The sequence below is a fragment of the Rhopalosiphum padi genome, chromosome 2, assembly GCF_020882245.1.
Source record: "Rhopalosiphum padi isolate XX-2018 chromosome 2, ASM2088224v1, whole genome shotgun sequence".
In the NCBI taxonomy this organism is placed as follows: domain Eukaryota; kingdom Metazoa; phylum Arthropoda; class Insecta; order Hemiptera; family Aphididae; genus Rhopalosiphum; species Rhopalosiphum padi.
In genome coordinates, this window is record NC_083598.1 from 66,197,589 (window position 1) to 66,220,998 (window position 23,410).

The following is a 23,410-nucleotide window of genomic DNA, read 5'->3' on the forward strand; positions in this document are numbered from 1 at the left end:
TAAAATAAATTTAAGATTTTAACACGGTGTGCACTTTGAATTACATAGTTAACGTTAGTTTTGATAACATACAAAAATAAAACCATATTATTATTTATTATCGAACACGGATAAAATGGTTTATAGTTTATAATTTTGACTAGCGGTAAATATATATCTACTAATTTGTTATTAGTGTTCAATATTTTTTATGTTTTATAGCATTATATAACAAAAAACTATAAAAACTATCTTTGTATTTACTTTTTGTTTAGTCACAACAATTAAACAGTTTTAAATTTTAACATTGATTTAAATATTGTAATATTGAAAATTTAGTTAAATTATTTCAAACAACCAATGGAGGTATAGGCTATTTTCATAATATATATATTATAATTAATATTTTTATAAATCACTAATATTAACTAGACAAATTAATGTACAATGTAGAATAGCCACTAGATTAATTAATAAACTAATATAATAACTAACTGCCTATAGCTATACTATCATACAAGAATTTAATTTCTGGTTAATTAGTTATATACTCATACCTATGTATTTAAAGTTTAAATAAGTGGGGTCGTGGACTAACATTTTGCAGCCCACCTTTGTAGTACCACTCCAATCCACTCACCTAAACGGCTAAACTTAAAATATTTACTAATTAACAACTCGTTCGAAATTCAATTTTTATTCCCGAATATTCCTTAAAAAAATAATTTGCTTCGGAATATGAAATTGAATATAATATATGTATAGGGAATACAAAAAATGTATGTATTACCTATAATATGTATGTTGTCATTACAAAAAGAACAACTTAAAAAATAATAATGAATAATGATAAAAATAGTAAACATTTTTGTCAAGAATGACACGTAACAATTATTATATCTTAAAAATATTTTATTAAAAAAATGTCTTCTAAATTATAACCAATTTTTGAAATAATGAGTGTTAATTGTCTCATTGTATAATATTAAATTTACATTAAAATTTAAAATTGATTGATTAAATTATACAATTTAATTACTGTATCAATCATGGGCTACTAAATCAAGTTTAAGGAACCATTATAATTCACTATCCACTCTACTTATTTTATTATATTTACGTTTTATTTTATAATTATTTATTCAAAATAATGTTTTCATTATGCAGAAAGTAATGCGTACATTTTAAGTTCTGTAACATAAAAACAAACGTATTAAAATCTTTTCCTATTACATTACAAAAAAGGACAATTATAATTAAACAAGGAGCAAAAAATTTTATGCGATGGCCGGGAATCGAACCCGGATCAACTGCTTGGAAGGCAACTATGCTGACCATTACACCACCAACGCAGTTAAGAGTAGGGGTACAAATAACGTCAATTTAGCAATGACAATATTTTGGTAAATACAATTCCATGATAATAATATAACAATAATATTCTCTATAATGAGTATAATGGATATTATATACATTACATCTACCAAAATTTTTATTTTATTTATTTTTAGAAGACTTATTTTGAGATTTTTAAAATAAAAACAACGCAATCGTGCGAAAATAAATTGTAGATAGGTATACGAGTATAATATATAATATATATATATTATAATTTGTAGGTAACATTAAACATACTAACATCTACCTATTACTTATATGACCATTTTTATTTTACCATGATAAATGATGTATGCATTTTAATTAAACATTAAATTCACGTTCGCAACGACTTCAACCTTTATTATTAATTTTTTAATAGGTATTATAATTATTATAATTACCTACACAATTTTTATTTTATGATGATTTTCAATTTTCATTCTTTAGGAAATACAGTTTAATTTTCGATTACGAATTTTGTTTTCAAAAAAGTCAGCACATTTTCAAGATTTATTAAGTAGGTAGGTAAAGAAACCGTGTCTATTGTTTTGCAAAAAAGGGAACCAAAATTAGTTCTTTTCATCAATACAATGCGATAAGGAAAGGTTGTTTCTCATTGATATTTATACATATTTTAAGAGTAAAGTTAGTGGTAATTATATATATATGCTTGTGTGTGTGTATATAATTATCTACTTAATTATTATAATGAATAAGATGTTAAAAAAAGGTAGGCAAGTGGATCCCCTCAGTTGTACATCAGGTTTACCTACAATTTCCATACCATCGGTTAGTTACCATACGGCCTATGGATTTGTTAAATTTGAACTCAATGATGTATTATTATATACCTACAAAAAACGATTCAGAGTGGAAAGGGTTTGTCAGCCTACTAAGTGTATTTCGTGATACGTTTTTATATAGCTATTAAAGTCATTTTTTTTTTATAATATATAAGCTTATATAACTCAAAATATCATCCTTCTGTAAATACCATAAAATAGTAAAAATAGATAATATTTTAAAATAAATTAAAAATGTTATTACGTATAGTAAAATTCATAATAATATAAAATACATAAAAGATTAAGCTCCGACAAATAATTATTTTTTAAATCAAAACTAAATAATTTACATATCGTTTTTTATCGTTTAAATAAGTTATTATGTCCAACATGGAATTTAAAAATTAAAATCATAATAAAAATAATTGTTTTTATACATTTTTTAAATTTTTTGGTTCTAGAATGAACTACTTATGAAGAATCTTCAATACATTTTAAAAACTTAAATACAACAAGAACATTTTGTATGAATTTTTAACTGTAAAAAAGTTTGCAATTTTTTTCGATTTTGACGAATCCGTGTTTTTGAATTATAAGAAAATAAAGAAATCAATTTATTTAAGATCTGGTTTGGCGTGAAATTTTTCTTTTTTCCGATTATAAAAAAAAACATTGTTAATTTTTGATTTTCACCTCTCCAAAATTCAAACTAGAATCAAATTTATATTCAATACAACCCTAAAAGTTTGAAATCCAAACATTTTATCAACGATCTATTGTGTACTCGTATACACAAAAAAACACACATCATTGTAAAATCAATACATTCATCGCACCGCTCAGAATCTAAAATAAAGAGATAAACCAGGGAGTGTTCTATCATTCTTTAATTGTACCTTAGTCCTTTGTGATTTCAATATCTTTTCAGTGTTCTCAGTACAATTCTTAAAATTGATGTTGATATTATGGTATACCAATATTGTAAGAATCTACAATTATATAGGTCCTATACATATCAGTGATATATAATATCTCTATACGTATAGCCTATACCCTACGTGTTTATATGTATAGGTAATATATAATATATTATATATAATTATAGCAATTTATACTTCAAAACAAAAAAAAGGATTACGATAAGAACTGATGAAGGACCGAAAATTATATACTACGCATAAATAAAATTTCATCATACTTTTGTTTTATTTGCCACAAAATTGTAATTCATAGTAGTATAATTATAAAAAAGAAAAAATGCAATTCAACATTTTTAACCAAGCCAATAATTTAATTTTGTTGTCAGTCCTAAGCCTGTACAATTGGAAAAGAAAATTGTTAAGAGTTAATATGATGAAAAATAAATAAGACAAATGTTTATAATGCCATTGTCTGCGTTGATACCTCGAACTTTTAACTTCAACTTCAAGTTAGCCAAGCCCAAGAAAAACCAAGTCCAACTATATTTTTAATAGTGTATTGGAAAACTATTAGAATATATTATGTATATGTTATATATATATAAGGGACACATTATATATTGGAGTGCAATCGTATTGCGTTTTTTGAACGGAAAAAGGTAAGCCGGGCGCAATCGTGTAACACCTCTTCCAAATTTAATGTAACAAAAATGGGGGGCTGTGTTATTCTTCTTTGTGTGGTTCCCCGCCATTTTAGTCAAACACAATTTGGTATACTCTGATATAATACATACTATTATATAAAATATTTACATTGATACAATAACATACAATTTTAAAGGAACTGTGATGAACACCTATGTTGATCTTACTTAATAAGACAAATTAATACGTATGATATATTTGAATAAATCCATTTAGCCAATGTGATGAATTTTTATTTGTTTTTTCTTAATGATGGTACAACTTTGTGATTATGATTGACTTTTTGCACAGTATTCGTAGTCAATGCGTAGAATTCCAAATCTGGATTAGTTAGGACAGTAGATAGAAATTCCATCTTTTCTAAATCTTTATGCAACTCTTTAGTTTTTATAAGTGTTTTTAAGTAACCAGTTCTATATTCACCTCCAATTTCAGGTTGATAAGACGTCATTTTTGCAATATAGAATTCGATTCAGTTAGTTTTTGTTGTATAATTATTTCCATAGATTCTATATTATACACTATTACTCATTAATTGTTTAGGCTTAAATAGAGCCAGTCTATATTTTATGTCATGGTAGCTAAAATCAAAATCATAAGACATAATCCAATTATCGTAATATTCTTGTTTATAGATTTGTACTTCAAATATAATGATTACGCAGATTATAAGAATTTTGATTCGAGTGCATTAAAAAATAAATTGTTAAATAAGTTCTAAAAACTGAAACAGTTTAATATGTATTCAAAGCTTATTTAAATATTTAAATCATCAATGTAAAATACAGATATAATAATACAAAGGTAGGCTAGGCTCGTGCACCTTAGGCATAACATAAGCTTCGTTTCCATGTACTAGAAAACGGTAATTACTAATTAGTAATTACCTAGGTATCTATATATTATTATCTTATAGTCATGATAAATATTATATCTTGTGTGAATAATAATAGTATACTACTGCAGCATTCGGAGCTAAATTAAAAGAAATTTTCTGATATTTATTACTTCGTATTCCTCGTAATCACTTTTCGTAAGAAATTAAAGATATAATTTAATGAATAACAAGTTAAATATATTATGTTTTCATTTTTCTTCTCCGCGTATTAAGGTTTTTTTAGTATTTAATCAATGGTATTATGAATATTATAACAATACAATTAAGATTTAAATTTATATGGCCAGGGAATTAAATAAAATATTGTTAATTATTTAATGAACTTAAATAATTTAACTATTATTTGAAAATCACATAGATGGTAAAAAGATAATCAAAAACAATTAAGTACTAATTTTTTTACATTAATTACAAATACCTCTGATTCGTTTAAACGAATAACACATTTTCTATCAACATTTACTTTGATTATCAAAGTTTAATAGTTCAAATTTAATTGAACTCATTGAGTGAACATACTTACATTATGTTGTATGGGGTTGAAAATAATTACTCTAACAATTTATAAACAAAATTAAAAAATAATTATTACAATAAAATGATATTCTTGTATATGTACTGATTTCGTTGATAGTTATAAAATATTAAAAGTAACTCAAAATAGTTGAGCCTATTGAGTGTTAATTATTTTTAATTTATTCAATAATCAGTAATTATATTTGTTATATTGTATGTAAATATAAGAAGAAAAAAATTAAATTAAAATAAAAAATAAATACTTTATACTTTTTTTTAGTACCTAGATATCAAATTCGATTTTTGTATATAAACATACCTACATAATTTATAAGTAGGTACATATACTAATAGTCTATGTATTTTTACATACATTTTTAGGAATTAGTTTAATTTGTATACTCTCTAAAAAGTTTAACCTTTATATATTCTACAAGTAGATAGGATTTTTAAAACATTTATTATAAGTCAAAGATAATATTATGAAGTTAGCGGATAAATATAAGATTTGGTAATTACTAATTTATTTCTTTAAATCTTCTATGAGATTGGGTCCTGAGACAAAATCGTGTGGAGGCTCAACGTTAACTACATATACATTATAGAATAGGTATTACCAATATTTACGTTATAAAGCTAATTAATAAATCGATTTTGGCAATTTAGACTGATGCGTGACGAAACGCAATAATGTTTCTATGTTATAGGATGATTAAAAGTTTAATTTAGTCTTGTTTAAATAGGAGATAACTACATCAAATCGCGGAAACGAAAAACACTTTTAGGGTTGGGGCTGTTATATTATAATCGCAACTATTTGATCGCACTTGGAAAAATAATGTAAGCCTCTTGTTTCTTCTACTTATATAGTTTATATTTTTCGTCATTGAAATGTTCTTTGTTAAAAATCAGTAAAATTAATCTATCTTTGTCATGAATCAAAAAATAATAATTCAAAAAAATATTCTGTGAAAACTAAAAACTCATTGAATGTAGATACACAGGATGATCCACTAAGCGTGCTTATCCTCTTTTTCTCTTTAATAACGAATTTATTCAAGTTCTGATTTATGAAATGAATAAGTATATCTAATAAGTACCATTTTTTCAATTATTTAAATAATTTATACTATTTAAAAAGTATAATTATAGTATAATTTTAGTGATAAAAACTTAATTTTCTTAATGATATCAACATTTTTTATTATAATTTAAAAGGTAAATTATTATTATGAAAATTTAGATTTATTAAAATAAAAATTCAAACAAGTACTTATTGCTTCTGATTTATATTAAAATGTGTGAACTCAGGATTATTATAGTCCTTAAAATGGTTTTACAGAAATATAAAATCGATTTAATAGTGGATCTATATTCTATACTACTTATTAAACTATTTTTTACTAACTATAAAGTGTTAATAAAGTAATATAAATTATCAAAATTAATTGCTCTAAATAACTTAAAAATTTTTCGATAAAGATGTCAACATTGACAAAAATGCATCTGATTAAAAATTTACAAGATAAAGTGTGATTCTATATTTTTATAAGAAGTTAAATTGTTACAAAACACTACTTAAACGATTTAACAATAAGAATTTGAATAATTGCATTATTAAAAAAAAAATCAAGGTGAGCATGCTTACTAAATCATTCTTTTTATTATAAACTTTATAATTTTATTAACTTTTTTTTTTTTAAATAACTTGTTAGAGGAAGATAAAAATAAAAAAAGTTTGTATAATTTATTAATAGTTTTTACGGTATTAAAATATATTTTTACAGAATTAACTAATAAGATACATTATTGTTATAAAAAAATATGAATTCTGATATTTTATTTTCATAAATAATAAATAACTTTAGTAAAATATAAGACAACATTATTTTTGGACATTTGAAAATAATATTTTTTTCTATAACATGTATATGATAAAAACAATGTTTTGGAGTATAGAGTTATGAAAATCTCAAAAATAATATTTTTTCTGGAAATTATAAACTTTATCATTTAAAATAATTGGGCATAGATAACTTTAAGTACAGATATGATTTTATTTTATACTGAATGTATCGTTTCCCACACAAAATACAATTGTAATTTATTTGTATATCAATTCAATAGAAATATAAAAATTGTTTCAATCAACAATATATATTATGTCACTGTGAATGTCCGCAACTGGTGAGTGCTGACAATCACCTAGTGAATGTCGACATACGCCTACTAAATTGGTGAATGTTGAAAAATTAAAACAATATAGACATCATCATCATGTACTAGTGAATGTTGACATACACAACACGGTTTTGGTTAATGTTGACATAGGTTACGTATTCGCACATACTATTGTAGTATAGTACTATTGAGTATAGACAATAATATAAAATAGAAATTATATGTTTAGTTATAAATATTAACAATTACTTTTATTAATTATGATTATTATTATTGAACAATATTATACCTGTATTATTAATTTAAATTATGATTATTTTGCCATACAAAAATTATTATTTTAAAACAACGACGAAAAATATACTACTTATAGCAACATGACAAACTGTCATGACATTTTTAACTGCATAAAATGCCAACATTTTTACAACCACAATTTTTTGTGGTGCACTTTGTTTAGCAATTACATCTTGTGTAGGTAGGTACTAGAATTTTAGATAAGATCAGATTAAATAATATCGGCATTACCAATATTCACCAATATCGTCATATAAATGTCGACGTTCTTTCGTACATTTTATCTAAAGTTCTGCTCAGAATCTATCATAGATTTGAAGTTTGCAAATTTTAGATTGTTTTATTAGTTATTACAATGACATATTACTTAAGGTTTGTGTGTTAACACTAAGTATAGTAGAACGAATGTTAAAAAATTAGACCATTATTATATCTATAAAATTTAATTTGAAACATATATATGGTACATTAAAAAAAAAGATTAGTTTTGGATGTCCCAGATGTTTCCCACTACGCATTTAAATTCAATTCTCTGTCAGGAAAGAATAAACTTCAAACAATATTATCTAACTTTTGTTATAATTTAAGTAACTTCAAATTTTTCTAATACTTTAAATGAAAATGATTTTTAATAATTACTATTAATATACTATATTTACCATACACATTTTGCAATTTTAATTTTAAATTCTTTAAAATGCAATAAAAAGTTAATTATATATGTTATTATTCAAACTACAATTCCAAAATTGTAAAATATATTAAAGCTATTAATTAAGCGCTGTTTAATTTAAAATAAAAAAATTGAATTATTTTACTTATCTTTTAATACAATGTTTAATATTATGATTTAAAAATGTAATACGAGGTTACTTAATTATGTTTTTTACTAAATTAAGTATATTTTTAAAATTTTTAATTGAATAACATAAATATCTAAAAATTAAAAATTGTATTTTATTTGCAATGTTTTATTTTAATCATAAATAAATTATCTTTTATGTTAACGGTTTATTATTTTTCTTTTTTTCTTGTAATCTAAATTTATACAAATAAATATAATAACTATATAAAATGTATCATAAAAGACGCTCTACAAAAATAAACATTATTTTTAGAACAATACACGTCATAGTTTTTTCCAAAGTATACAAAATGAGATGAGAACTCAACCCATCAAATGCGTACATTTCAAAACTTATTTGCATAAGACAAGTTTAGCAGAATAAAGCTAATTATAATTTTGCAAATTAAAGTTTGGTATAATTTGTAATCATCAACTTTCTAAAATAATTCTTAATCTTTCTTAATACTTGTAATTAGCCATGGTTTGAAAGTTATTTAATTTGGTCATAGAAAAATGTATTTTAATCAGAAATACCTATGCATAAATTAACCAAGAAAAAAAACAGAATTTATTTCAATAAATTTGAATAGTACCTACTACAATTAAAATAATTACATTATATAATTATATAATCATTTTATAAAAATTACGCTTTAAAGTTGTTATATAATTAAATATTATTACATTAAAATATTAAGTTACCAATTTTGTTTTATTTGATGTAGTTTTCTACATTTTAAAAAGCTATTCAATATTATATTTTTTTTTCATACTTATCAATAAATATACTTATATTTAACATTGTGCACTTATACCCGTCAAACCCAATTCAGTTTGCTGACTTTATTATTAGATTACTACTGAGTGTCTTGAATACAGAGAAAATTTCACTTAACAGCAATATAGTAAACATATTAAATTATGTGCATAATATATTATAGTAGTGATATTCATAGATAGTGGTTACATTTCGTGGTTATATTGTTTAATTTTGAACCCAAGTATAAACCGTCGGAACAGGGTTTGAAATTATTCACCAATACATACCTGTTTTAACAAGAAAATGGGTTAACAAACAGGGATAAACTTGTACATGAATCACGTTAATTTAACGTGTTAATTAAACAGTATTTTTCAGATGGTTAACTCTGGAAATTTTGGTTAAGCCTCGGATCAGAAGACTATTAGAAATTATTGTAGAAAATTAATCATAGTTATTTCCGTCGTAAAGTATAATTTATTATATTTTTCTATTTTAACTCAACCTTTATTTAAATAAAAATTATTTTCAATATTACAACTTATTTAGTCATTAATTATTCCACTATAAAAAAAATGTGTATAAAGTTATTGCATTTCGCATAATAACATATAAAAACCATAAGATAAAACCGTAAAATAACATCATAAACTAATATATATTATTTTATATTTAAATATGTATTACAATCTGTTATACATAATTATACAATAACTAACATAAAAGACAAAAAATAAACAAGGTTAAACACTTCAAGAATAGACCATTCAGTGACAAAGCTTTATTAGAAATGATTAATATTTATAAACAAAAAATATAACTAGGGACAAACATTAGCAATGAATTTATAAAAATGAGTATATATTCCTATCTGTTTTTCAACAAATATGACTTATACCTACTATAGGTAACTAATGCCTATTATGGCTAATACCCATATAATAGGTATAATGATCTTATCAACTGAAAACACTAACGAAGCAAATAATTATTTTCACTATCCACAGAGAAATCAACAAAATATACTGCGATGGAAAAAAAAAAGTTACCCAATAATATCTACTTCAAAAGTATATAATACTATAGCAGTATAGCCTTTCAAACTTTCAAATCATAGTACCTGACATCATTTAATGAGTTTATGAGTACACCATTTTGCAGTACTCGGGTGTATTGAAATAGTATTTGGTGTAATGATGTCAATATGTCATACTAACAAAAGCGTAGAAATAAAATAAGATAATAATATAACCAAGATAATATATTATATACTTTTAGATTCTGAACGGAGTAATATATTTTTTTTCTGTGTTATGTTTTAGAGCATTAATGAATATGTACTTCCATATTCAACCTTAAGAGTAGTTTCTGCTAGAAAATTAAGTACTATAGGTATTTTGGAATGGTCAATAACTGTAGAAAATTCAAATTTTTTATATTAATTGAAAAAACTAAAAACTAAATTATAAAAACACCATCATGGACTTTAAACACTTAACAGACATTTAAAATGTTGATTTTTTTAAAAAAATCTACCTATCTCGATACGATTTATTTTTTAAATCAAAAAGTTTGAAAATATAATACAATTATTCTTCATAATTTGTTCTTACAGCAGTTAGAAAATATTAAAGATACAAATTTAGAAATCAGTTTAAATTATTTATTCAATACATTCACAACTTTTTATGGCAAATAAGCGTACACATATAATATATGATATGGAATTATAAAAATACTCATAATCATTTTTTATAAATTTAAATATTATGTGTTCTCACTTTTATTATGCAGGAATCAATTAATATAATAATTAATAATATACCATAGTTCCAACCCTTAGCGATACTACAGGTCAAACTAGTCAGGTAAGGTTAGGTATTGGCATTAGAATTGATACAGATGAGGTACATAATAATATATGATATAAAAAATAGTATTTAAAAAAACTAAAATACCGTTTTTGTGGTTTTTTTTCCGAAATGTAGTGATGAAAACGACAACTATATATTTGTATCCCTATTTATAATAATAATAATAATACATAATATTAGCTCCTTCTACCTGATGTAATTATTAATAAATTATAAGAAATAAGAATTTAGTATACTATTAAAATCGACAAATGAAAAATATTTTGAATGATATGATAACAATATGATGTTATAAAACTTTTATATTATAAATTAAAATAAACAACAATGTGGTTTTTTATTAACATTTGATATCATAACATATTTTCGGTACGCAGTTGGATTATAAAAAAAGGTATACCGGGACGCAAATAGGCTATGACCATTTTTTGAACCTTTTTTTGCGTGATGCAACTCACCTACTGATAATAATTTCAGACTCAAGTAGTAGGCACCGTTTTCATGTACTTTACTGGTGACACAGTATTTGAACCGCAAATAGGCTGGTGGCATTTAATTATATTATCAGTATATTTTCTTGGAATTCAATATAAATTTTGAATATATTTAAATATTTTGTGGCTGTATACGAACTGAGTTCCAATGTAACCTTTTATAACGAATTGAGTCCCGGGTTGTTTTAGGATATACAACAATTGAGTCCCTTGACATTTTAGGTATAATACTAATTGAGTCCATATTTTCATACTGAGTCCCGTCAAACTTTAAAATAAAAAAACACATTCTTTTCCATTTTTACAGACTTAGGACTATATTTGTCAAAATGTAATACAAGATCCATGTAAATTTTCTTGTATCTCTATAAAAACTATAAAAATACATATGAATAATTCATTTTTATAAGCATTTGAATTACAAATTTATACAAAATTATGAAAATGTACAAATTACAAGTATTTTGTAGTAAAAACGTATTAAATGTTAAATTATTAAAGGTAAGATATGGACATTTAATATAATGTTCATCGTAAGTAGTTCATATATATATATATATATATTAATGCCACGCGACATAATTCCCACTATGTCTGGACAGTTGATTTTCAATTTTACTCAAAATAATCCTCGGACTCAATTAGTATATTTTTTAGATTCCGAACACCGGATTCAATTAGTATATTAAGTCCCGTGTGTACCCTATAAATAATTAGTATATTATTTTTTTCCCATTCAGGTATATGGACTCAATTAGTCAATTAGTAAACAGTGTATTTTATAAGTATGATTATAATAAAAATAAAAAAATACTAATATCTAAGTATATTAAATAATAATGTAAGAAACAAAGCCCAGAGTATTAATTGTAAACACCTATGGGTAAATTCTTCAAAATTTCATTAAAAAATATACAAATTTGAATACTTATTTTTACCTAGTTAATTACTTAATACCTAGTTTTTTGACTAGGGATTAGGCCAATATTAAAATATTTTGGCCTAACCTTGAATAAATATTTAGTTTCGCCTAAGGCTTCAACCATTTCCGAGAGATTCTCTGACCTGCTCGCAGATCAGACTAAAACTAAGAGGTCCGTAAACAAAAATCTGTATTGACTGATTTATTTTTAAATTCAGCCTTTGTAAATTACATTATAGTAATATGTAAATAGTAAGTAATTAATATGTTAATAGTAGTATTAAATAACAATCACTCTGAATTCAATATTGATATAATATTATACCGCGGTCGCAGTACGTATTTTCGATATAGTACTACAGTAATAACAGTAATATAATGCGGTAGGTACACATATTATTATATATTATTGTTGTAGGGAAAATTTGGTTGCGAGAAACGCGTTAAGCATACCAATGACAATGTTCAATATGTTTGTATTTCAGTGGACTTAGGTACCAATAAACCACAGAACAGTTAACAGAGTATACAATAGTGCAACACCAACAGTTGTTATCGACAATCTACTTGTCAGTTACGGATTTACGGTAGAATCTACCAGTATAATATATATAATCATATATATTTGCTTCAGAAGTTTATTTTGAGAGATTAACACCAGTGAACCGTACCTAATTACAGCCCAAAAGTAATTTAAAAAAATATACAAAATAAACTTTACACATAAGTATTTTCTAGGTACTTTGTGTAATAGTTAATGGAATTTATTTATTGTATACCTATATATGCATGTACCTAATCATAGTCTATAGCCATGTATTAGATACATATAACTTGTATAATATTGAACAAGTCAATGTTCGTTAAAAAAAAACTCGTTGCCAATACTTATTCTTTTTATAAATAAAACAAAACTAATTGTCGTATCACGATTTGTTTTGGAAAAATCAAATCTTTGATTACCGTTTTGAAAGAAACAGTTTTCAATTAATTTAAATACTTTTACTAATTCTTTTAAAAAAACAAACTAATTTAATGACTCTGTTTTCAAAAATGCAATGCGTATACGTACATTTTACATTTACCTACTGGCTACTATATCTAATTATACTGACTGTATTTTGAGTGGAGCGATGCATGTACTAATTTCACAATAATCGTGTGTGTGTTTTTTACTATGATGAATTATGAATACTGTTATATTATTATGTTTTAGTTAAAAAACATTATTTATTATTTTATACACATAATGATATTTTTAAATGCAATGTTTTTAGAAAAAAAATAGTTCTTCCTACTGTATTACTAATAGTAAAATAAATTACTTTACATAATAGCAAGATAAAAAAAAACATAACATTAAAATATATACTTAGTGATATAGGTAGATAGATTTCTGCTCAAAAAAGTTTTTTTTATATATATAAGTTTAAGGGTAAATTATCATTGAATTAAAATTTAACACATCAATCACACTGACCCACTCGACACCTACTGTACAACAGAACAGCATCCACTAACACGTTTTTTTTATTTAATTTTTTTTTTTTGAATAATCATTAATGTCTGAAGTAACGTAAAACATCTCCCCTCTACCAATTGCGATGGTGGTGTAATGGTCAGCATAGTTGCCTTCCAAGCAGTTGATCCGGGTTCGATTCCCGGCCATCGCATATATTTTTGCATTGTAAATATTTTTTGAATTGCAAATAAATGACTTATTGTAATGTATTACGTCTAAAAGTAAATAATTTAATATAATCAATGAATATTTAAATATAACACCGCCATTCATTGTTTTTTAAACATATTATAATTGTATTAAGGTATATATGTTAGAAATTGTTTCTCAAATTCAAACTGAAACGAGAAATATACATTACTTATATTAATATTTAATACGTCAACAACTTTTTTGGTTTTTAACATCCAAAAAGGAAAAAGAGTATGTCATGAAAATAATGAACTGTAAAAAACCACGTATAAAAATGACATCTTAAAGTTTCATTATCTATACATACATATGTATTGTTATATCTATACAGTATACATACCTATATTATATATTTTCGTTTTAAGAAGATAACGGATCGTATTATAGTATCATACTTCCATTCAAATAAAAGTATAATGTACCTATTGCTGCATATTATTTGACACGTTAAAACGCGTGACGCAGTGATGATTCCTCTATAACGCGTTATTCATTTATTACTATTATGTAGCAATACATGAATTCTAATCTAATATTAAAGAAAAATTCTTATTGCTCGAATGCGTTTTAAATGTTCAAATATGTGTTCCTTTTTGCTTTAAAACAAACTTCTATACATAAAAAAAAAAAAATACAACAAACATTAACAACCATTATATACTTTGATGCTTTTACCGCTCCACACAGAGCGTAAATATCGTGCTCGTGGCAGGCGAAAAAGACACAAAAGAAGAGTGAACGTCACTTACATTACAATATATATTATCATATGACTCAGTAATGGTAAATATGTTAAATGCATAATGCATATTATATTATATATTATTATACATAGTCACATAGATAACACGGAGAACACGCGTATTACGCAATCGAATGCCTGCTATATTGAATTAATCATGTATAATATAATAATATATATTTTATACGATAGGTATGCCAACATTTATGAATATGATTAGATCCGTTTCACGCCTATTATATTTGCTCGTGGATAATGAGTGGCGAGAAAAATATAATTCAAAACGGGACCTAAGAATATACCCTTACAGAGTATTAAGAGTAACCTTAGGATCTTTCACTATATAATACACTCAATGTAGATGATTTTGATACCATGTATTCCAATACTAAGTCATGGATGGAACGGAGATAATAGCGGTATACCTACAGGCTACAGGTTAGGTATGATTTTTATAACATCTAAAAATATTTATTATTTTTATGCTCATTATTTTATTTTTATTATATAGCAGGCTGTAAAATTATGAGAATATTGGAATTGAAAAGAATATTATTACAATACACGATATTATTTTATAATAAATATTTATTTTCAAGTGACGCAATCAATTGCACTATGGCGGTATTTCCTACTGCTCAATTTGGGTTTTATATACCGTTAGAATAAGGTCGGGCTTTCATCTCGTTTAAAGTGAAACTTTATTTGAGCAATGGACGACTGTACAATAATTACGATACATTAAATAATAATAATATACTTGAAATGCAAGTAGAGACTAGAAAAGCGATTCTTTAGCGAAATAGCAATTATTTGTTCGCAGCAGATCCATTATGTAGAGTTAGCTTTAATATATTATGTAAAAATGAATCGACTTAATAAAAACTTGAAGGTTAGAGCGTTATCTTTTTGTATTAAGCTGAATTGACTTATTATAAAAATTTAATATAAATGTAAAAATATAATCTATAATTTTACGTATGTGTTTACAATATTTTAATTTTAAATAATTCGTAAATATACAATATATTGAAATTTAAAAATGCTCATTACTTGATTAAAAATTAAAAAAGCTAATAACACAAAGATATACAAAAGCTGAACGCCAGTTTATTTTATCTACGTTGTATATTTGTACGACGGCGACAATGCGTGTGGATATTGTAACCTATAAATACAATTCGAGATTCGAAAGAAAACTGACTAATTACAACTTAGACCAAACATAATGACAGAGACGCATCAACGCTTGAAAAACATATTTAGATTCTGAGCGGAACAATGAATGTATTGATTTTACCTACAATAGTATGTGATTTGTGTGTATGTGTTTGTACACGATAAGAAGTCGATAAAATGCTTTGTTCTTCAACTTTGAAGGTGGTTTCTAACAGTAAAATGGATTAAAAGTGCACTTTAGAGAAGTAAAAATTAAAAATGTTTAAAATAATTGGGAAAAACAAACAAAAATCTAAGGCAAAACTGCAGGAAACCTAACCTTTCGTGAAACCAGTATTTGACAAATCGATGTTATTTGTGTGTGTGTGTGTGACTTAAAAACGAAAACCATAGGTATTTTAAATTTCCATCAAATTGTAATATTATCTTTTCTTTCGGTTTTTTTCCATAGGTAATCTATAGGCATCCCTAGATAAATATACTTTAGATTTTAACACGAAATTCCTCATAAGATGGTTATTTATCAATTAAGAAATACCGAAAATTTATTAATACAATATTTTTTATAAACATTAAAAGTAAAAAGTTTGAAAAAATTTATTAAAGGTTTAAAAAAATTTAAAAATTTTTTATTAGGTTAAATTTTTTTTTATATCTAATATTTGGAATTTAATATAAGATTCCTAATTAGTTTTTCTATCTAAAACGAAAATAAAAAGTTTACCTGAGAGTAACGTTCATTTTTTATGATCGTTTGAAGTTCAAATTTTTATTACCTACATTGCTTATTTATTCATAAAATAACTTATTTCTCCTCAAACGATTATTTTTATATCGTAATTCGTAATATTCAAAAATGAATAACCGTAGCAGATACTTTAAATTTTCATACTAAATTTTTTTTAATATTTTGACTTTTTGAGCTATTTATAAGCACTTGAAATTAAAAATATTTTATTTTTCATAAATAACGATAAAAAATGATCAGCTAGGATAAAATTCTTGAAAAATTAAAACAAATTATTAATATTAATAGTCTACTGTAATATAATATTAAAATTAATTACTCTATAGAAATATTAAAAAATATTTCATGATACAGGTTGATAGATTCCTTCACAAAGTTATAAAAACGATTTTTATAGATATTATAATAAAATATAATAAAACATATTATACTGTCTCCGCTAAAAATCATTTTTCGTATACAAAGGTATATCATCATATTCAAATTTAACACTTTTTAAATTGCTAGGCATATTCGTTTCTGAGTAATAATAGCAAATTGTTTTCCTGGCGTGCTCCATAAGGATATTTTTATTTCAAGTCCGCTCTTACCTAGTCTTGATTACGCTTCATTACAGATTCACTCATAAATTATGAGACTATGAACAATAGAACTGGAAAGTCTACAGGAATATTATGTCTCTGTATTCAAACATTTCAAACTAATTTTCCCTAACATCCCGATTTGTCCATAGATTGAGGTTCTAGAATCTAGATTGTAGTCAACCACAAAGTCGTATATAATACTGTGGTGAATCAAAATTTTCTAATTTTCCGGCTCTCTCCATCTAACTCAATTAAAATCTTATATCGATAATAATAATTAATAATAATCAATAATAATTATCTATCTTTTAAAAATTTCTTCCTAAATAAATCAGTTTTAAGTTATAAGTTTAAATAATTTACACTGGCACCTTATTTTTGTAATTTACTATGCATTTTACGTGTCACATATGGATGGCGTAAATACTATACTGTTGATGGTATTATATTATTAAATAGGCGTACTACAACACGAGAGCGCTCCGAATTTTTGATTATTATTAATTATTAATACTAGTATATAGGATACGACGTATTACCGTGTGCCTTTGTCTTTGCAGACATCGAGATTTTGTAGGTTCAAATAGGCGAGTCGTATATAATATTATATAATGTTATACCTGCGTAAATCATAATATACTGGTCAGTTCCATAGTCCTGTAGGACTTTCGTGTCGTAAGATACCTAAATTATGTCATTTTGTTTTGTACGTGGGATCGTAGAATTATGTTATGCATGTCCTCATTTTACATATATTTTTAATACATAATCATAAAAATTATAGAGTAAACTATTTTTTTCTGATTCGTTTTTTTTTCGTGATAATTTCATAATAGGAAAAATCAGTCTATTGCTTAATACTTAAAATAGGTGATTGCTATATTATTCATTGTTAATGTTGTTTATAGATTTAAATATTAATAGTGCATTTATAATATCACAGCGTAAGAAGCTCGGAAGTTGATGCATTTCGTATTTATTTATTTTTTTTGAACTTTTTAGACGATGCTTTTCTGACTACAACTGTGTTTGATTAGCACATGAATCTGAACAACTAATTTTTATTTTGCATTTTTTTGTGTTTATTACTTTTTAAGTCATTTTTTGACATTTTAGGTCATTTTCCCACATTTTTAGTCATTTTTACTGATTTCACATTTGTTCACTTCTTATTATTATGCCGCGATAACTTACATGAAACTTTGAAATTACCACGGACTAAGATAGTCCTAAGATAGTACCTATCCGATTTTATTTCACCGATTACAGTCGTCGTTGTCGTGTGACATTTTTTGTGATTTTTATGTCATATTTTGAGTAATTTGTAAGCTTTAATAAATGTTTATAGAATTTTACAGTAAAATAGAATACAATTTAAAAAAAATATTTGTGATTTTTTTAGGTATTTTTTAAAGACATTTTTTGACATTTTCATGTCATATTTGCATTTTTTAATGTTTCTAAGGTTATCAACTTCCGAGCCCTAATTATAACCATAATCGTAAATAGGTAACTACTATTTTTTTTTTTTATTATTTTCCTGTTTGTACAAGGATTTCTTTTGTTTGATATTGTTGTTGTTATAATAATTTATTGTTTATGAATTTCCACTTAATATTAATTAATTTTTACTGTTGACTTCGTGGCAAAGGAATCATAAATTACCATAACGATTGTTTTTATTTTTTGATGAAGAATATACATATTATAGTCATATCTCACGTAATTAATTATAATTTAAAAGTATTAAAAGTACATTTTTTTATAAAATTAAAAATATTTGTTTATTATTTTGTAATTTATAATTTATATAAATGTTATAAAGCATGACAATTTAACACAAGATTCCTGGTAGTTTTATCTACAAAGATTGAAAAAAAAAGTTGAACAAATTACATCAATTTTTTATAAACGTTCAAAGTTAAAATGATGACTACGTTAATTATTCAAAAGTAAATAACGATTTCTCTTCAAACTATTTTTGTTATTTTATTATTATTCAATAAAAATTAAATACAAAAAGGTAAAACCTTGTAAATTTACTTTAATTAATATATCTTATGCACAGTGAAATGTAAAGGCTAATTCTAAGATATTTAAGATATTCTAAATTGTTTTTTATTCTATAAGTGTTGAAATAATTTTATATTTTTGATTAAATATAGCTTTAAAATTTAATAAGAGATTCTTCATACGTTGTACTTATAACAACTAAGTTCTAATTTTGATAAAATTTGATGTTTAAATGAATCATGACAATTGTTTTCTGTAATATTTTAGTTATTTTGTTATAATATTCAAAATTATTATAATAGCACCTAACTACACAATAATATTTTCAAAATATTTTGATTAATTTTAAACTATAGTTTATACCACCCGTTTATCTAACCTATTCACATCGTTCTATATAGTATTATGGCTTACTGCAACTTTGGACTTTAATATTAAAACTTAAAAGCCATAATGTAATATCATAATAAAGTCTTATAAAAATGTATGATATTATAATACTTTTAAGCAATATTTTAGTTTTGATATAATATTTTGAATGTTAAATATATTTGTTTTAATTAAAATATTAAAAATATGAATAAAAATATATTGCGATGGCCGGGAATCGAACCCGGATCAACTGCTTGGAAGGCAACTATGCTGACCATTACACCACCAACGCAAGTGCCCTAGGCTTTATGATTAAATAATAGTTAGTACCAGTATTATTATAAACAATATATTAAGATGATTATAATATTATATACATAAAAAAACGGGATAAACAATTTTAGCTTGATTCTAAAAAATAGTTAAAATAAATAGTATAAATAAATAAATAATAGTAATAATAGTTTGTCATCAATTGGCGGTCGTACAATAACTATATTAATTATTATTTATAAATGTAGGTACCTAACCAAAGTTATTAATATAACTATTAACCTTTAATTACTTTGCAAGTTTAATTGACCCCAATATAAAGATGTAAAAATGTTATTTTGTATTTTTTTGGTATAAATATTCTGTAATAAGTAGTTTTTGTTTTACGCACATATTGTAATAATACGGAGATTACAGGATTAAAACAGAACAAAATGAGTGCCCCGTCCAAAATTAGTAGAGACATAATATAATAAATGGAAACCATCATTTTAAACCTACTTGTTTTACCTGATTTATAATTTATATACATAGGTAGGTACCTTTAGTCATAAAATATACTGACTTAATGATATAGGTACATATTATTATGAACAATTTGGTACTTATTTATATTATATTTAGTGAAGAGTTATAAATATTTATAGTTAATAAATAATAATATTGTTTGTTTAAGTAAAAGAGTTTTTGTAAAAAATTAAAACGATAATGTTTTATATTTATAACACGTGGTGTCTACTGTGTCTAGACTCGTAATTTGCCATGTTATAATATATAACAATATACAATATACAGCATACACAATAATGCTACATGTATAAACGTAATACACGGAAACAAATATTAACATAATATTTAAATATTTAGGTACCTACAATTAATATAATATACAGGCCCTGATTTGTGCAAGTGCAGATGGAGCACTTGCACTTGGCCCCCAATTTCTGGGAGCACCCAGGCTCTGTAAGTTGAAGAAAATTATTTTTTTCAAATTAATTCCACAAAAATATATTTTCTAAAATGTAATACCAATTGTCAATGTTCAGACTTTAGTATATTCTTATCATTAAATTGTCAGTTGAATTTTGATTATTTTTGTCATTCCATACCCCAGTGCTAATAAGTTACCATCACAAAATATTAAAATAATAATAATAGAAAATTGTTTTGAACATCAGAAATATTTGATACTTAATAACTAATTTAAACTCTTTTATGATAAAAAGTAAATAGAAATTGGTCATTTTTTATTTAATTCGAATTATATAGAATAAATTGTTAAATTAATAAGTTATTTTCCATTTTTATAATTTTATGGAAGACTGAAATTAATTTATTTTAATTTAAATTTATATAATAAAATCCTAAAGTATTTTTAATATTTTAATATAGTATAATTTTGTTATGTTATTTAATTAGTATTGTCTTTTCATTGTCCTTAATTTACTAGACCAAGTAACTAAATTGAGTAACTAAATTGTATTTATAGTACATGAAACAATGTACAAATATTTTATGAGTTTTGACTGTTTTGAGATAGGTATTTTGGTATTTAACACTTTTAACATATAAATATTTTTTTTATTATTATAATAATAAATAATATATTATAATATTCGATCACTCGACTCGGTAGTATTTTTATTCCATAGTTCAATATATAAAATATAATATAATATATTTGTGCAAAGATGTTTATAAAATATAAGTAATATAGTTACGCATATATATTATAGTAAATTCGGCTTGTTTGTATTACTGTTTTATCTCTATGAAATATGATGGGTATCTACTATATACTATATAGGTAGTATTAAACAAATACATAAATGTGGTATGACAATAATAATGAAATGTCATGTGGGGGGGGGGGGGGTGGATACGACATCTAAATCTTCCCTGTATAATTGCACCACTGGTATCTACTAACTAATAGTAAGTACTGCAGCTTTATTAATGTAATTTTAATGTTATAGTACATTGTAACGCGCAGAGCACTAATAATTATTGTGCAGTATAAAATATAAAATTTGCAGTTAACTTGACGAATATGAGCGTTTTGTCACTTTGCTGAATTATTAGCAAAAATGCATATAAAAGAAAAACTAAGTTAATGAATGGTAAAACACAGAATTTGAAGTTTAAAAATGAAAATAGCTAATATTTTATTGCTATTTTTGTTCACAATTATTGGTTGACCAAAATTAACTAACTTAATCTATGTACCTATGTTTTTGTTTATTTATGAGAATATGTATTATACATTATATAATATTATTGTCGAATGTCGTCCTTCGACTCTCAGTGACTCAGTAATTTCTAAAAACTCTTGAAGTATTTACTTAATTATTATTAGTTTAAAATAAAATATACAGTATTGAGGAGACGATGAATCCCCAACAAGTCACTGGGACATAAATTATTAATGTATACAATACAGTTGAGATGAATCCTAACAATATGTGGTTGATATACGTATATTTAGTATATGTAATTTACTGATAATAAATATAATATTTTATTAAATTTTATTAGTGTATTACCTACTTTTTATTATTGTAGTTAGTATATTAATGTAGGGAAGATACTAGAATATGATGTTATAAATAATCGTAAATGGTGTGTAATATATGATGTACTGATGTAGTATATATTATATACATATGCACGGTTTCAATTATGTTTTACTATTAAAACAGATTTTATCGCATTCAAAATTTAGGATATCAATACAAAATCATAAATTACACGCATTGCTTGCAATCGATCCACAATAATATGATTCATTGGACATTGGTACAATACACGTTGAGTAGGTATATGGTATTGTCTAAGACGTAGTCAAATGATGGGGAAATAAACAGTAGTGATAAACAAAAGAAAGAATGCGTTATTTGATTGAGCCGTACACATGGACACATAGTGGAAATCATGCGGAGATAACAAGAATCAAACAACCCTTCACAAAGAATCCTTAAGGGTATATTTGAATTTCTATCCTTTTTTTTTATCAAAAGAAATGAAATCGAAAAAAATGTTCTCAGTAATTCAAACATAATAATATATAATATTCTATATTTTTATTTTATAAAAAAGAAATATTTGATTTTAATATAGGTTATTTATTAAATAATTTACATTGAAGATATACAAACTTCTTATAAAAATCAATTACAATTTAAAAATTCAGTCGTATAAAATATATTATTACTGTAGATAGATACATA

At 24.2% G+C, this 23,410-nt stretch overlaps 1 protein-coding gene and 3 non-coding genes across 6 annotated transcripts in view; 1 reads left to right on the plus strand and 3 right to left on the minus strand.

Moving 5' to 3' along the window:
* LOC132922990 (G-protein coupled receptor dmsr-1-like) overlaps nucleotides 1-23,410 on the minus strand; it is an 87,508-nt gene that overhangs the window by 37,814 nt on the left and 26,284 nt on the right. The window lies entirely within an intron of this gene.
* Trnag-ucc (transfer RNA glycine (anticodon UCC)) lies at nucleotides 1,260-1,331 on the minus strand. The gene has a single exon. It is a non-coding gene; the product is annotated as a tRNA-Gly (tRNA).
* On the plus strand, nucleotides 14,160-14,231 carry Trnag-ucc (transfer RNA glycine (anticodon UCC)). The gene has a single exon. It is a non-coding gene; the product is annotated as a tRNA-Gly (tRNA).
* Nucleotides 20,131-20,202, minus strand: Trnag-ucc (transfer RNA glycine (anticodon UCC)). Its single transcript has one exon. It is a non-coding gene; the product is annotated as a tRNA-Gly (tRNA).